This window comes from Saimiri boliviensis, chromosome 4 (assembly GCF_048565385.1).
Source record: "Saimiri boliviensis isolate mSaiBol1 chromosome 4, mSaiBol1.pri, whole genome shotgun sequence".
NCBI classification, from domain to species: Eukaryota; Metazoa; Chordata; class Mammalia; order Primates; family Cebidae; genus Saimiri; species Saimiri boliviensis.
The window spans coordinates 65,203,372-65,217,975 of record NC_133452.1 but is presented as its reverse complement, the minus strand read 5'-3'; positions in this window follow the sequence as shown (position 1 = coordinate 65,217,975).

Here is a 14,604-nt window from a genome sequence, read left to right as displayed (position 1 = left end):
TGAGGTATATATAAATATTTGCCTTTATACTGTATTAGCCCAAATTAATATGATAAAGTCTCTTATCTAAATTATGTATGATGAGTCTAAATAGATGAACTTGTCTGATTTTCCAAAATTTGTTTTGTCTAGCTCCTTTGTTGATATCTGCTGCTTTTCCCTACTGTGTTTTGCTGATAAATCTATTTCCTTAGTTTATACAAAGTAACTTGTGTCCTGGCATTAAGATATTCTAAAACATCTGAGCTTAGTATTAAACAATTGCTGCTCAGGTATTGATTTCATTTATCTCTTGGTTTATTCTATATTCTAAAGTTTAATGTTACTGATGAAAAGTAGGATTTTAAGTATTTTTATTGAAAAATGTATACTACAATATCTTCAATGTACACTATTATTAATCATTTTATAATGTTATTCTGAAAGCAAATCTATGTTACAGACACAGTTAAAAGGACTTTTACTGCACACTATGAATGAAAGTAGGAAAGAGAGGAGAAATGCTAGATTCCATGCTATTACCAACACAATTAACATACTCCAGCAAGTTTCCTCCTCTTGTCTCCACTGCATCAAACATTTTTCTTTTACTTGATCATTCCCTTGCACATACATACTTTCATTTCTCCTATCTTAAAAAGATTTCTCTTAACTACCACCAGTGGCACTCCCCAGTTTCTTAGTCTCTTCATGGAGCAAAACACCAACAATTGTCTGTGCTCAATGTCTCTAGTTCCGTTTACTTCCTTTTTTCATTCTTCAACCTGGCTTTTGCCATCTACCTCTCCACTAAAACTGCTCTTTGTAAAGTTGTTCAATAATCTCCATGTTGCTAACAGTCAATTCTCAATTCTCATGTTATTCCACACATCAACAAATTTGATAAATGTGATCTCTTTCTTCTTTATACACTTTCTTAATATGGATTCAAAAACATCTCCCACATTGATCCTCACCAGTTTCCTTTGCTTGTTTTATTTCATCCCCACAAACATCATAATTCTGGAATGCTGCAAGACCCAGATTTTGGTCTTCTCATTTTATACTCCATTAGAGATGTCATTTATTCCCCTAGCCTTAAACATTATTTCTATGAGGGTCTCACCTTTATATCTCTGGTCCAGACACTTCTCCATATTCCACTGTCATACTCAGCTGTCCACTCAACATATCCTCTTAAAAGCATAACTGACATCTCAAACCAAATACATCCAAAACTAAACTTCTACATATCCACCAATCACCTGCTTCCCCCTCCCTCCCCATCATGGTTTATGGCAATGCCAACCACCAAGATACACAGGCCAGAAGCCTTAGAGTCACCCTCCCACAACCCACAGACAATCTGTCAGGAAAGTTGTTGTCTTTGGTGGTGATGGTCTATCTTAAAAATATAGCCTGAAAACCAACAAGCAATCAGTAAAAATATTGCCAGAAACTGAAACTAATTTTGAAAAGAGTGATAAAAATGTTAAACCCTTAGGAATACTAAATAATAAAAGAGAAGACCCAAAGAACAATCAAAAGGAGTGAATTGGTATACATCTTCAGGCAGTAAAATAAGAGAGATACTATGCATGACTTTATGCCAAAATTAAATTAACTGACCAACTAAGTAAAATGCAAGAATTCCTTGAAAAACACATCTTACCAAAGCTAAGAAGAAGAAATTGAAAACCTATCAAAAACCTTTCTTACCAAGACATTACAAAAAGAAATAAGCTAATGTCTCTCATAAACATGATTTCAAAAATCTAAAATAAAACTTTAGCAAGGCTTTCGTTCAATTTTGTATGAATGCTCTTGCCAATGAGATTATTCAAGATAAAGTTGTAAAGGATTTGAAAGGAAGAGGCAACCATATCATTATTCACAGACAACATGATTGTATCTATAAACAAACTAGTAGAAATGGTAAATAAACTTTGCAAAGACATTTGATAAAGTCAGTATGAAAATGCTTCTTATCACAATAAAAATACATATTTTATTAAAAATCTTTTTATAATATTTCTCAAAAACGTCATATACTTAGGAACAATTTAATGAAAAAATGTAAGCTTTATACAATAAAAGCTACACAATGTTGAGAGAAGTTAAAGATGACCTAAAAATATGCAAGCATATATCATGTTCATGGGCATTGTAAAGATACCAACTTTTCCCAAATCTGTCTTCAGGTTCAACGTAATTTCAATCAAAATGCAAGCAATTTTTCTGTGGAAATTTACATGGAAATGCAAAGGTCAAAGTATAGCCTGGAAGATCCGTAGGAAGGAGAAAGAAGTCATACATTTAAACTACCAGAAAAGTATTCATTGTAAACTGAGGAAAGTGAGGTATTTGTGTAGGTATAAGCTAATGGACCAACAGACCAGAATAAAGTAGCCAGAAACAGATCTAAACATATAATCATCTGCTTCATGACAAATGTGACAAAACAATACTGTTTGGAAAGAGTAACATTGTTAATAAATGGTGTTCCATGTAGGAGAAAAGAGAAAGGTTTGCTAGAGCCCCTGCCATCTTACCAGCACAAGATCATCCTCCAGCAACTTTCCCCTCTCTCAGATAGCCATCAAAGAAAAAGATGAATCTTGACCCTTAAGTCCATAAGCAATAATTCAATTCCAGATAGAGTGTTAACTAAATATGAAAGTTAAAACAATACATATCTTAGAAGAAAACATAATATTTTTATGACCTTGAGGTAGGCAAATATTTCCTTCTGTTTTGTTTTAGTTTAGAGTTTTAGAGACAATACCTTACTCTGTCACCCAGGCTGGAGTACAGTGGCTCACTGTAGCCTCAAACTCCAAGTCTCATGCTATTTTCTCACCTCAGCCTCCTCAGTAGCTAGGACTACAAGCACACACCATCACACCTAGCTAATTTTTAAAAGTTTTTGTAGAGATGAGGTTTCACTATGTTGCTCAAACCTGGCCTCCAGAAATCCTCCCTCTTTAGCTTCTCAGAGCACAAGGATTAGAGGCATGAGTTGCCATGACAAACTCAAGAAAGATTTCTTAAACAGGACAAGAAAATACTAACCATAATTAGACTACTTAAAAATTAAGAATTCTTAAAATCACAGCAATAACAAAGTGAAAAGCCAACGCACAGAGTGGGAGATGTTTGCAGTAAACATATGTTATGAAGGATTATTAGCTTTCTTTTGCTACCAAAGTAAATCACCAAAAACTTAGTTTAACAACACTCATTTATTATCTTACAGCTCTGCAGGTCAGGACAAGATTCATACATGAGTCTCACTGTGCTAAAATTAAGGTGTCAGCAAGGCTGCATTTCTTTCTGGGGCCTTGAAGAGGGGTGGAATTCATTTCGTTGCTCATTTGGGTGGTTGGCAAATTCAGTTGCTTTCAGTTGTAGGATCAAAGTCCTATTTCTATGCTGGCTGTCAACTGAGACCATTCCAAGTTCTTAAATGCTGCCATGTTTCTTGACTCATGGACTCTTCCTCTATCTTCAAAGCCACCAGTGGTGGGTCAAACACTTCTTACATCATGTCTCTCTGGGGCCCTCTTCTGCATTCTTCTTCTACTCTGAAGGACTCATGATTAGATTGAGCCCCTAGATCACCTCCAGCTCAAGGTCTTTTATCTTCATCCAATCTTCAAAGTCTATTTGGTCATATGAAATAACATTTACAGGTACCAGGGATTTGAATCTGAACATTTTTGGAGGCCCTTAACCTGCATACCACAGATTCATATCTAGAACATAAAAGTAACTTCTATAATTAAACATAGCAAAGACGCATACTAAACTGCTCTATTTTTATACCATTGTCTTCTAACATACTATATATTTTACATACTAAGTCCTTGGCTTCATGTTTCTCTCCTCATTGTAAGCTATCCTTTCCATAAAAGCAGAGCTCTTGTATTTCAATGATCTTATGCATAATATGAGTTGAATTAATGAAGTGAATAAATTAATCAAACAGCACAGCCTGATATGTGTTCCTATGTTTAATGCTTAGTAGAGCTCTCAGAGATAAATGATAGGATTTACCTCAAATACCGTTCATAGCTAGCTCTTTATCAAAAAAAAAGACTACAATTCCTAATTGGGTAGGTTGTCTATTATTCAGTTAAAAAAATACTTGGCCAAAGATAAGCTGTATGCTTTTAAGATAAGAATAACTTAGTCTTTGTTCTTCCAGAAAAAGGTTAACATAGCAGGCCTGACAACTCTCTTTAGAAGGACCTGCTGAGGAAGTTGGCCAGTGACTAGCATCTGGGAACTTGAGTTTCAGGTGTGTTCTCACTATTCCCTAACTGCTACCAGTGTTTAATGTATCTAGGCTATGTGTGCAAACAATGAGGTTTGCGTTGAATGCTTGTTTTTCTTCTGGGAGTCTAGAAGTTTGGCACATGCCAGGTAGAGGGTGCCTAGGTGACCACTGGGCAGTAAAAATCCTGAGGCTTGAATGTCTAATGAGCTTTCCTGATAAACAAAATTTCACATGTATTGTGATAATCTGATGCTAGAAGAATTAAGCATGTCCTGTGTGACTGCATGGGGAGAGGACTCTTGAATGTTTGCACTGGTTTTGTCTGGACTTTGCCATATGTAGTATTTTTCCTTTTAAGTTTTGTCTCTTTTTACTGTAATAAATCTTAGCCACTGAGTATAACTAATATGCTAAGTCCTGGGAGTCATCCTAATAAATCACCAGACCTTGAGATGGTCTTGAGAACCTGGATCTACCTTATCATACATACATGTGATAGTAGGAAATTTGTAACAAACTCTTCAAATTTTACATAGTACAGTAGCTCAGAAAATAAATATTCAGGTTGGAATGGGATATAGATACTGCAATACATGGATGATTTCTTCATTAGGGAGATGCTATAGTGATTAGGACAGAACTTGGGCATTGAGAATGGAAAGAAAGTAAACTCAGTATGAATGCCTAACCATCTCTAACTTTTTAAAAAATCTTCATGTGGGTTTTGCTGGTAAATATGTTTCTTTAGTTTATATGAAATAACTAAATTTTATACAATAACTTAATGCCAACTGGGCACAGTGGCTCACACCTGAAATCCCAGCACTTTGGGAGACTGAGGCAGATAAATCACAAGGTCAGGAGATTGAGACCATCCTGGCTAAAACAGTGAAACCCATCTCAACTAAGAGTACAAAAAATTAGCTGGGAGTGGTTGGTACGTGCCTATAGTCCCAGCTACTTAGGAGGCTGAGGCAGGAAAATCTCTTAATCCAGGAGTTGGAGGTTGCAGTGAGCCAAGATGTAGCCACTGCACTCTAGTCTGGGCAATAGAACAAGACTCTGTCTCAAAAAATAAAATAAAATAAAATAAAATAACTTAATGCCTTCAAGGTGTTCAAAATCCTGAGCTGCCTCTGATTATCTGTACTAGTGTCCACAGAGACCAGAAGTATGCTATGGATAGTAGAGTAGGTCAGGAAGGATCTGAGACAAAGTGGAGTATGACTGCCAAGTCTATAGGAGACAACAGCTATCCAGCAATGGCTGAGAGTGACCATGCAGAAATATGACACTAGTACTACCAGGATGCTTAAATCTTCAGGAGGAGTCAGAAAATGAGGGGGTTAAGAATTGAAAAACTATTAGGAACTATGCTCAGTTTCTGGGTGACAGAATCAATCATACCCCAAATCTCAGCATCCCACAATATAGCCAGGTAACAAACCTGCACATGTACCCCTGAATCTAAAATAAAAGTTGGAATTCTTTTTTTTTTCTTCAAGACAAGCATATTCTTATGTCTTCTAATGTTTAAATCTTGGCAACAAATTAAAAGAATTTTCAAGTGACAAAAAAAAAAAAGCTATTCTAGAAATAACTCAGACAAAAATAAAGAAAAAAAATTATAAAGAACAAACAAAACCTCTGAGAAATATGGGATTATGTAAAGAGACCAAATCTATAATTCACTGGCATCCTTGAAAGAGACAGGAAAAAAATCAAGCAAGTTAAAAAACATATTTCAGGATATTATCCATGAAAACTCCAGCATCTCTAGTGAGGCCAACATTCAAATTCAGGAAATGCAGAGAACCTCTGTGAGACACTACGCAAGAAAATGATGCCCAAAATATATAATCATCAGATTTTCCAAGGTCAAAATGAAAGAAAAAATGTTAAAGGAAGCTAGAGAGAAGGGTTAGGTAATCTACAAAGGGAACCCCATCAGGCTAACAAGAGACCTTTCAGCAGAAACCCTATTATCCAAAAGAGATTGGGGATTATATTCAGTATTCTTAAAGGAAAAAATATCCAGCCAAGAATTTTATATTCAGCTAAACTAAGCTTCATAAGTGAAGGAGAAATAAGATCCTTTCAGACAAACAAACGCTGAGGGAATTTGTTACCATCAGACCTGCTTCACAGAAGGTCATAAAGGGAGTGCTAAATTGTGGAAAGGAAAGACCATAGTGGCCACTGCAAAAACACACTTAAATACATAGACCATTGGCACTGTAAGGCAACCCCATTAACAAGTCTGCATAATAACCAGTTTTACCTATATGAATACTAACCTTGAATGTTTTAATCGAAATGCCCCAATTAAAACACACAGAGTGGGCAACTTGGAGAAAGAAGCAAGATCCAATGGTATGTTGTCTTCAAGAGATCTACCTCACATGCAATGATACCCATAGGCTCAGTGTACAAGGTGAGAGAAAAATCTACCAAGCAAACAGCAATTGCTATTCTAATTTCAGACAAAATAGACTTTAAACCAACAAAGATCAAAAAGACACAGAAGGGCCTTACAGAATGGTAAAAGGTTCAACTCAACAAGAAGCCCTAGCTATCCTAAATGTATATGCACCCAACACATGAGCACTCAGATTCACAAAGTGAGTTCTCAGAGACCTAGGAAGAGACTTAGATACCACAGAATAATAATGGGAGATTTCAACATTGCAGTGACAGTATTAGACAGATTACTGAGGCAGAAAATTAACAAAGATATTTAGGACCTGAACTCAACGCTAGACCAAATGGACCTAATAGACACCTACAAAACTCTCCGCTCAAAACAACAGAACATACAGTCTTCTCATTGCCACATGGCACATACTCTAAAATCAACCACACTATTGGACATAAAATAGTCCTCAGCAAATTCAACAAAACCTGAATTGTACCAACTACACTCTTGGATCACAACACAATAGAAATAGGAGTCAATATTAAGAAAATTGTTCAAAATCATATAATTGCCTGGAAATTAAACAGCCTCCTCCTGAGTGACTTTTGGGTAAGCAAAGTAATTAAGGCAGAAATCAAGAAATTATTTGAACTAATGAGAATAAAGATACAACATGCCAGAATCTCTAAGACACAGCTAACTCAGTGTTAAGAAGGAAGTTTGTAGCACTATGCACCCACATCAAAAAGTTAGAATGATCTCAAATTAACAACCTAACATAACAACTAAAGGAACAAGAACAAACCAATCCCAAGGCTAGCAGAAGATGAGAAATAACCAAAATCAGAGCTGAACTGAAGGAAATGGAGGTGTGAAAAGCCATACAAAAGATCAATTAATCTAGAAATTGGTTCTTTGAAAAAATTAGTAAGTTAGACTGCAAGTTAGACTAATAAAGAAAAAGAGAGAAAAGATCCAAGTAAACTTAAAAATGGCAAAGGGAACATTATCACTGACCCTACAGAAATATCAAAAACCCTCAGAGACTACCATGAATACCTCTTTGCATGCAAACTGGAAAATATAGAAGAAACAGATAAATTACTGGACACATACAACCTCCCAAGACTGAATCAGGAAGAAATTGAATCGTTGAGCAGACCAATAATGAGTACTGAAATTTAATCAGTAATAAAAATCCTTCTAAGTAATAAAACCACTCAGATTCACAGCCTGATTCTACCAGACATATATTGAAGAACTGGTTCCATTCCTACTGAAACTATTCCAAAACCTTAAGGAGGAGGGATTCATTTATAACTCATTCTATGAGGCCAGCAGCAACTTCATACCAAAATCTGGCAGAGACACAAGGAAAAAAAAGGAAACTTCATGGAAAATATTATTGATGAATATTAATGTAAAAATCCTCAACAAAATATTAGCAAATCGAATCTAGTAGCACATCAAAAAGCAAACCCACTATGATCAAGTAGGCCTTATCCCTAGGATGCAAAGTTGGTTGCACATATGCAAATAAATGTGATTTATCACATAAACAAAACTAAAACAAAAACCATGATCATCTCATTAGATGCAGAAAAGGCTTTTGATAAAATTCAACATGGCTTTATGTTAAAAGTTCTCAATAAACTAGGCACTGAATAAACTTGCTTCAAAATAATAAGAGCCATCTATGACAAACCCACAGCCAAAAACATACTGAATGGGCAAAAGCTAGAAGCATTCCCCTTGAAAACTGGAAGACAAAGATATCCTCTCTCAACACTCCTATTCAACATAGTACTGGAAGTCCTGGCCAAAGTAATCAGGCAAAAGAAAAAAAAATAAAAGGCATCTAAATAAGATGAGAGGAAGTCAAGCTATCCCGGTTTGCAGATGTCTTGATTCTATATTAAGAAATACCATAGTCTCTCCCCCTAAAAAATCTTTGATCAGATAAACATATTCAGCAAAGTTTTATGATACAAAATAAATGTACAAAAGTTCATTGCATTTTTATACACCAAAAATATCCAAGCTGAGAGTCAAATCAGGAATGCAATCTTACTCAAAATAGACACAAAAAGAATAAACACCTAGGAATACAGCTAACCATGGAGGTGAACAATCTCTACGACAAGAACTAAAAAACATTCCTCAAAGAAATATGAGATGACATAAACAAATGGAAAACATCCATGCTTATGGATAAGAAGAATCAATATTGTTAAAATGGCTCTCCTATCCAAAACAGTTTACAGATTCAATGCTATTTAATGCTATATCCAACTACCAATGACATTATTCACAGAATTAGAAAAAAACTCTTTTAAAATTCATATGCAACCAAAAAGAGAGCCTGAATAGCCGAGGGAATCCTAACCAAAAATAACAAAGCTGGAAGCATCACATTACTCAACTACAAACAATACTGCAAGCTACAGTAACTAAAACAGCAGGCACCTGGTACAAAAGCAGACATATAGTCCAATAGAACAGAATAGAGAGCCCAGACAAGATGCTGCACACCTACAGCCATCTGATCTTTGAAAAAGCTAGCAAAAACAAGCAATGAGAAAAGAACTCCCTGTTTAGTAAATGGGGCTGGAATAACTGGCTAGTCATTTGCATGAGATTGAAACTGGACCACTTCCTTATACCATATATAAAAACCAACTCAAGATGGATTAAAGACTTAAATGTAAAACCTACAATTATAAAATCTCTGGAAGATAACTTAGCATATATCATTCTGGACATAGGACCTGGCAAAGATTTCATGCTGAAGATGGCAAAAGCAATTCCAACAAAAACAGAAAATTGACAAATGGGACCTAATTATACTAGAGATTCTGCACAGCAAAAGAAACTATCACTAAAGTCAACAAGCTACAGATTGGGGGAAAATATTTGCTAATTATTCATCTAACAAAGGTCTAATATCCAGAATATATATAGAACTTAAACATTTACAAGCAAAAAAAAAAAAACCCATCACAAAGTGGGCAAAGGACATGAACACTTTTCAAAAGAAGACTTACATGCATCCAAGAAGCATATGAAAAAATGCTTATCATCATTAATCATCAGGGAAATGAAAATCAAAACCACAATGAGATACCATCTTACATCAGACAGAATGGCTATTATAATAAAGTCAAAAAATTACAGATGCTGACGAGGTTGCAGAGAAAAAAAGAGTGCTTATATACAGCTGGTGAGAATGTAAATTAGTTCAGCCATTGTGGAAAGCAGTGTGGTGATTCCTCAAAGAACTTAAAATAGAATTACCATTTGACCCAGTAATCCCTTTATTGGGCATATATCCAAAGGAATATAAATTGTTCTATCATAAAGACATATGCACACGTATGTTAATCAAAGCACTATTCACAATAGCAAAGACATGGAATGCCTAAATGCCCATCAACAGGAGACTAGAGAAGGAAAATATGGTGCATATATACCATGAAATCCCATGTAGCCATAAAAACACATGAGATGATGTCCTTAGCCACAACATCGGTAGAGCTGGAGGGCCAATATCCCAAGCAAACTATTGCAAAAACAGAAAACCAAATACTACAGCTTCTTACTTATAAGTGGGAGCTACACAATGAGAACACATGGACACAAAGAGGGGAACAATAGATATCAGGGTCCACTTGAGTGTGGAGGTTGAGCAGCCCTCTTACTCTTCCACTTTCTGCCACGGATGATGCATCACTAGGACCCTTGCCAGATTCTAGATTATCAGAAATAATACCTATAAGGTACTGTACTTATTAGCTGGGTGACAAAATAGTTTGTACACCAAACCCCCATGAGACACAATATATTTATATAACAAACCTGCACATGTACCCCCCTAAACTGAAAATAAAAGTTTAAAAGAAAAGTGATTCTATGTGATCCACCAGTCCAGAATCTCTCATGTCTAACATATGAAAATTCATGAATCTATGTGTTTAAATCATAGTATAAGACTTGAACAAAAAAAGGAAAATATAAACCTAATTTCAAGAGAAAAGTACCGCAAAGATCTAGGATCATTAGGCAAAATCATCTTAGCAGCGATTTGCTTTCAGGTAATACAATTAGAAAAGAGCTCATGAACAGCAGCAAATAACAAACATTAAAGCCGACAACATCATTAGAGTAGTTTGAATAAATTAGCAGGACCAGAGGGTTTATTATTTCATTCCACAGAATAGCAAACTTTACTTTCACACAAATCCAAATGATATAGGCTATGCTTTCTTAGCACAAGACACAAATATACAAGTGACTAGGCTCTTAGAAGAGCTGACTCATCCTCGGTAATCCAGTCCTCTCTCTCATCACCAAGATAGATGGCTCCAGAATTATGACTTGGCTGAAGATCTGGCCTCACCAGTATTGTGAAAATGCACTCAACCATTTTGGAGTTGTCAGGTATTATCTATCGATTTCAGACAATCATTTTGTCCCCTTGTCTTGTCTTACCATGGGCCTTTTCTCTGAGTTATCGATTTGCTCTCCAGATCAATCCAAAAAACATATGCCTTTGTAGAATTGTTTATGATATTTTCAGTAGGCTCCCAGTGGGTTTGAATCCTCTCAACTGGACTGCTCGTTCAAACATGATCTCACAATCTTGTCCATTTTGAATGTAATGTGATTCTAAATTGATCATTTATTTGCGTGTCCAGAAAAAGCTGAGCAGGAGATGGAAAAGCAACATAATCAGAAGTAAAAATGCTTATGTGATTATCTCAAATACACATGTTGATGATAACTATTCTGGGCAGTTTATTTTGCTCTCCCTCCTTGTCTTCAAGGTTATATCTCAACGAAAAACCTCTCCTTACTATAAACCATTTTGTCTTTCAGAAATAATTCACAGATTTGTGCAAGGCCTTATTTCTCATAGCATGACATTTCTAAGAGTTTATTTCTTCTCAGGTTCTAGAGAAAACTAAAACACTCAAAGAAATCCTTCTACAAATCAGGTATATAAATACGTATATATATATATATATATATATATATATATATATATATATATACAGAGAGAGAATAGATCTGTATTTCTGTATATAGAGAATATATCAGGAATAGAAGATATTTGCCTTGTGACAGTGTGTGGTGCAAAATATAATTGTATTACCCTATTATTTCCTTCTGTTTAGTGTCTTTTAAAGTGCATATCTTTTAATGATTTTGATAGGGCTAACTGTTCAGTTTTGGAAAATCAAAATAAAAGCTATCCTGATCATCATTTGTTGAGCAAAATAGTTATTATGTCTCAAATTTTCAGAGTTACTTTAATGATGGGGAATTTTTACTAACAAAATTTACTAATAAGATCCTGCATTTTTACTAATATAAATATGATCCTATTTATTTTTAAAGAAATATATGTATTATTCTGTAAATGTCATTTTATACCTTTGAGCATAGTAGTGGTTGAAGGTTTCTTTCTGGTCTCCACAACATAGATATGTGCTGTGGCTTAAATGTATTCCCTAAAGTTTGTTATCTCCGATACGAGGTTCTGAAGAAACTGAATGTGGCTTTCTCTCTCTCTCTCTGGAGCCTTCCTTCTTACTCTTGCACCTTCTGCCACGGATCATGCAGCAGTAAGACCCTTGCCAGATGCAGATCCCTCAACCTTAGACTCTCCAGACTCCAGAATTCTAAAAAATAAATTTCTTTTCTTTATGAATTACCCACAGTCTGTGGTGTTCAGTTATAACAACACAGAGATGAGTAAGACAGAAAACTGGTACCAAGAAGTAGGGCTGTTACTACAATAAATACTTGAAAATGTGGAAGCTTGGAAACCAGGTAATGGGTAGAGACTGGAAGAGTTTGAAGGAGCAGGCTGGGAAAACACTGCTTTGTTGTGAAGGTTGTGTTCAGGGCCATGCTGGTGAAGGCTCAGAATAAAACAAGAGCTATTAAGGAGATCCTAAATCTTCCTAGAGATTACTTAAGTGATTGTGATCAGAGTTACTTACTGGTAAAATGTAGTACAGTAACGTGTATTCTGATGAGGTCTCTGATGAAAATGGGAAGGTTTTGAAAACTGGATGGAAGGCCATCCTTGTTATAAAGTCAAAAAGAATGTGGTTGAATTATGTCCACACCCAAGGGCTTTATGAAAGGTGGAATTTAAGGGCCATAACTAGGATATCTGGTAAAAGATATTCCCAAGTAAAATATTGAAGGAGACTCATGGCTACATTTAACTGCATATAGGAAGAGGCAGGTAGAATTTATAATTAAAAGAAAAGCAGAACGGAAAGATTTGAAAAAATTCACAGCCAGACCATGTAAAGAGGGAAAAAAAAAGGTTAAGGAGAACAAACTAAGGGTTTGGCAAAGAAACCATTGTCTAAGGAGGTTAGGAAAGACCCCAAAGATGTTTCAGGAATCTTTGAGGCTGCTGCCCATCGCAGGCACAGAGCAAGGCCTCGAGGACAAGGTTTTCAGAGAGGTACCCATTATGACCTCAGCATTTGCTACCCAAGGCCACCTTAGTTCTCGGCTCCCCACGTACAGGGGCAGTACTCCTAAGCTGTTCCATCTGAGATTGTAGTGGGCACAAGTGTGCCTGTGCCACAGTTCCCGAAGGTGCAAGCTGTAGTCCTTGGGCAAGATCCACATGTGTTGACTACAGAAGTGAAACAGAAGTGAAGACTGCACAAGCTTCAGGGCTCTGGTGGCCTCCACCTAGATTTGATGTTGTGACAGCCTAGGAACCCAAGTATCCATTTGTCACAGGGGTGGAGATATCACAGAGAGCCCCTACTATGGCAATGTCTACTGTAACGGAGGGAGCAGGACCACCTCAGAGACCCCAGAACTGTTGATCTATCAGCCTGGTAACTCCAGCCTAAGAAAGCTGCAGGCATGAGACTCCAGCTCATGAGAGCTTCTGAGCCCAGCAAAGAAATAGGACAGGTCCATCCAAGGCCTTAGGGACCCAACTCCCACCCCAGTGTGCCCAGGATGCAGCATGTGGAGTCAAAGGAGATTATTCTCCAATGTTAAGGGATAATGCTGTTTTCCCTGTTGGGTTTTATATTTATTTGGGCACAGTTACCTCCGTTACCTTTTTTTATTTTATTTTATTTTATTTTTGGCCTGTTTCTCCCTTTTAAAATAGGAATATCTGTCCTAAATATGTCTCACTGTAGTATTTTGGAAGCACATCACTTGTTAATTTCACAAGCCCATAGCTGTCGAGTAATTTGCCTCAGGATAAATTGAGCCTTCAGTCTCACTCATACCTGATTCAGATGAAAATCTGGACTTTGAACTTTTGAATTGGTGCTGAAACATGTTAAGACTTTGGGACTATTGAGATAGAAAGAAGGTATTTCACATGGGAGAATGACATAATTTGGGGAGGCAAGGTCAGAATGCCATGGTTTGAAGTGCCCCCCAAAGTTCCTGTGATTGAAATTATCCCCAGTGCAACAAGGTTGAGAGATAGGACCTTTGCAAGGTGATTAGGTCATGACACATTAATGCCATTATCTCAGGAGTGAGTTACCAAAGGAGTGGGATCCTCATAAAAGAGTTTGGCACTCTTGAGCTTGTGCTTTCTTGCTTTTCTGCCTTCTGCCATGGGATGACACAGCACAGAGGTCCTCACCATATGCTGGCCATCTTGACATTGGACTTCCAGCCTCTAGAACTGGGAGAAATACATTTCTTTTCTTTCTAAATTACCAAGTGTGTGGTATTCTGTGTTGGCAACAAAAAAGAGCCAAAGATAGCATGTCTGACAAATAACCAGTTTTATGCTTAAAAGGAATCCTGAACTGGGCCGGGCGCGGTGGCTCACACCTGTAATCCCAGCACTTTGGGAGGCCAAGGCAGGCGGATCATGAGGTCAAGAGATCGAGACCATCCTGGCCAACATGGTGAAACCCCA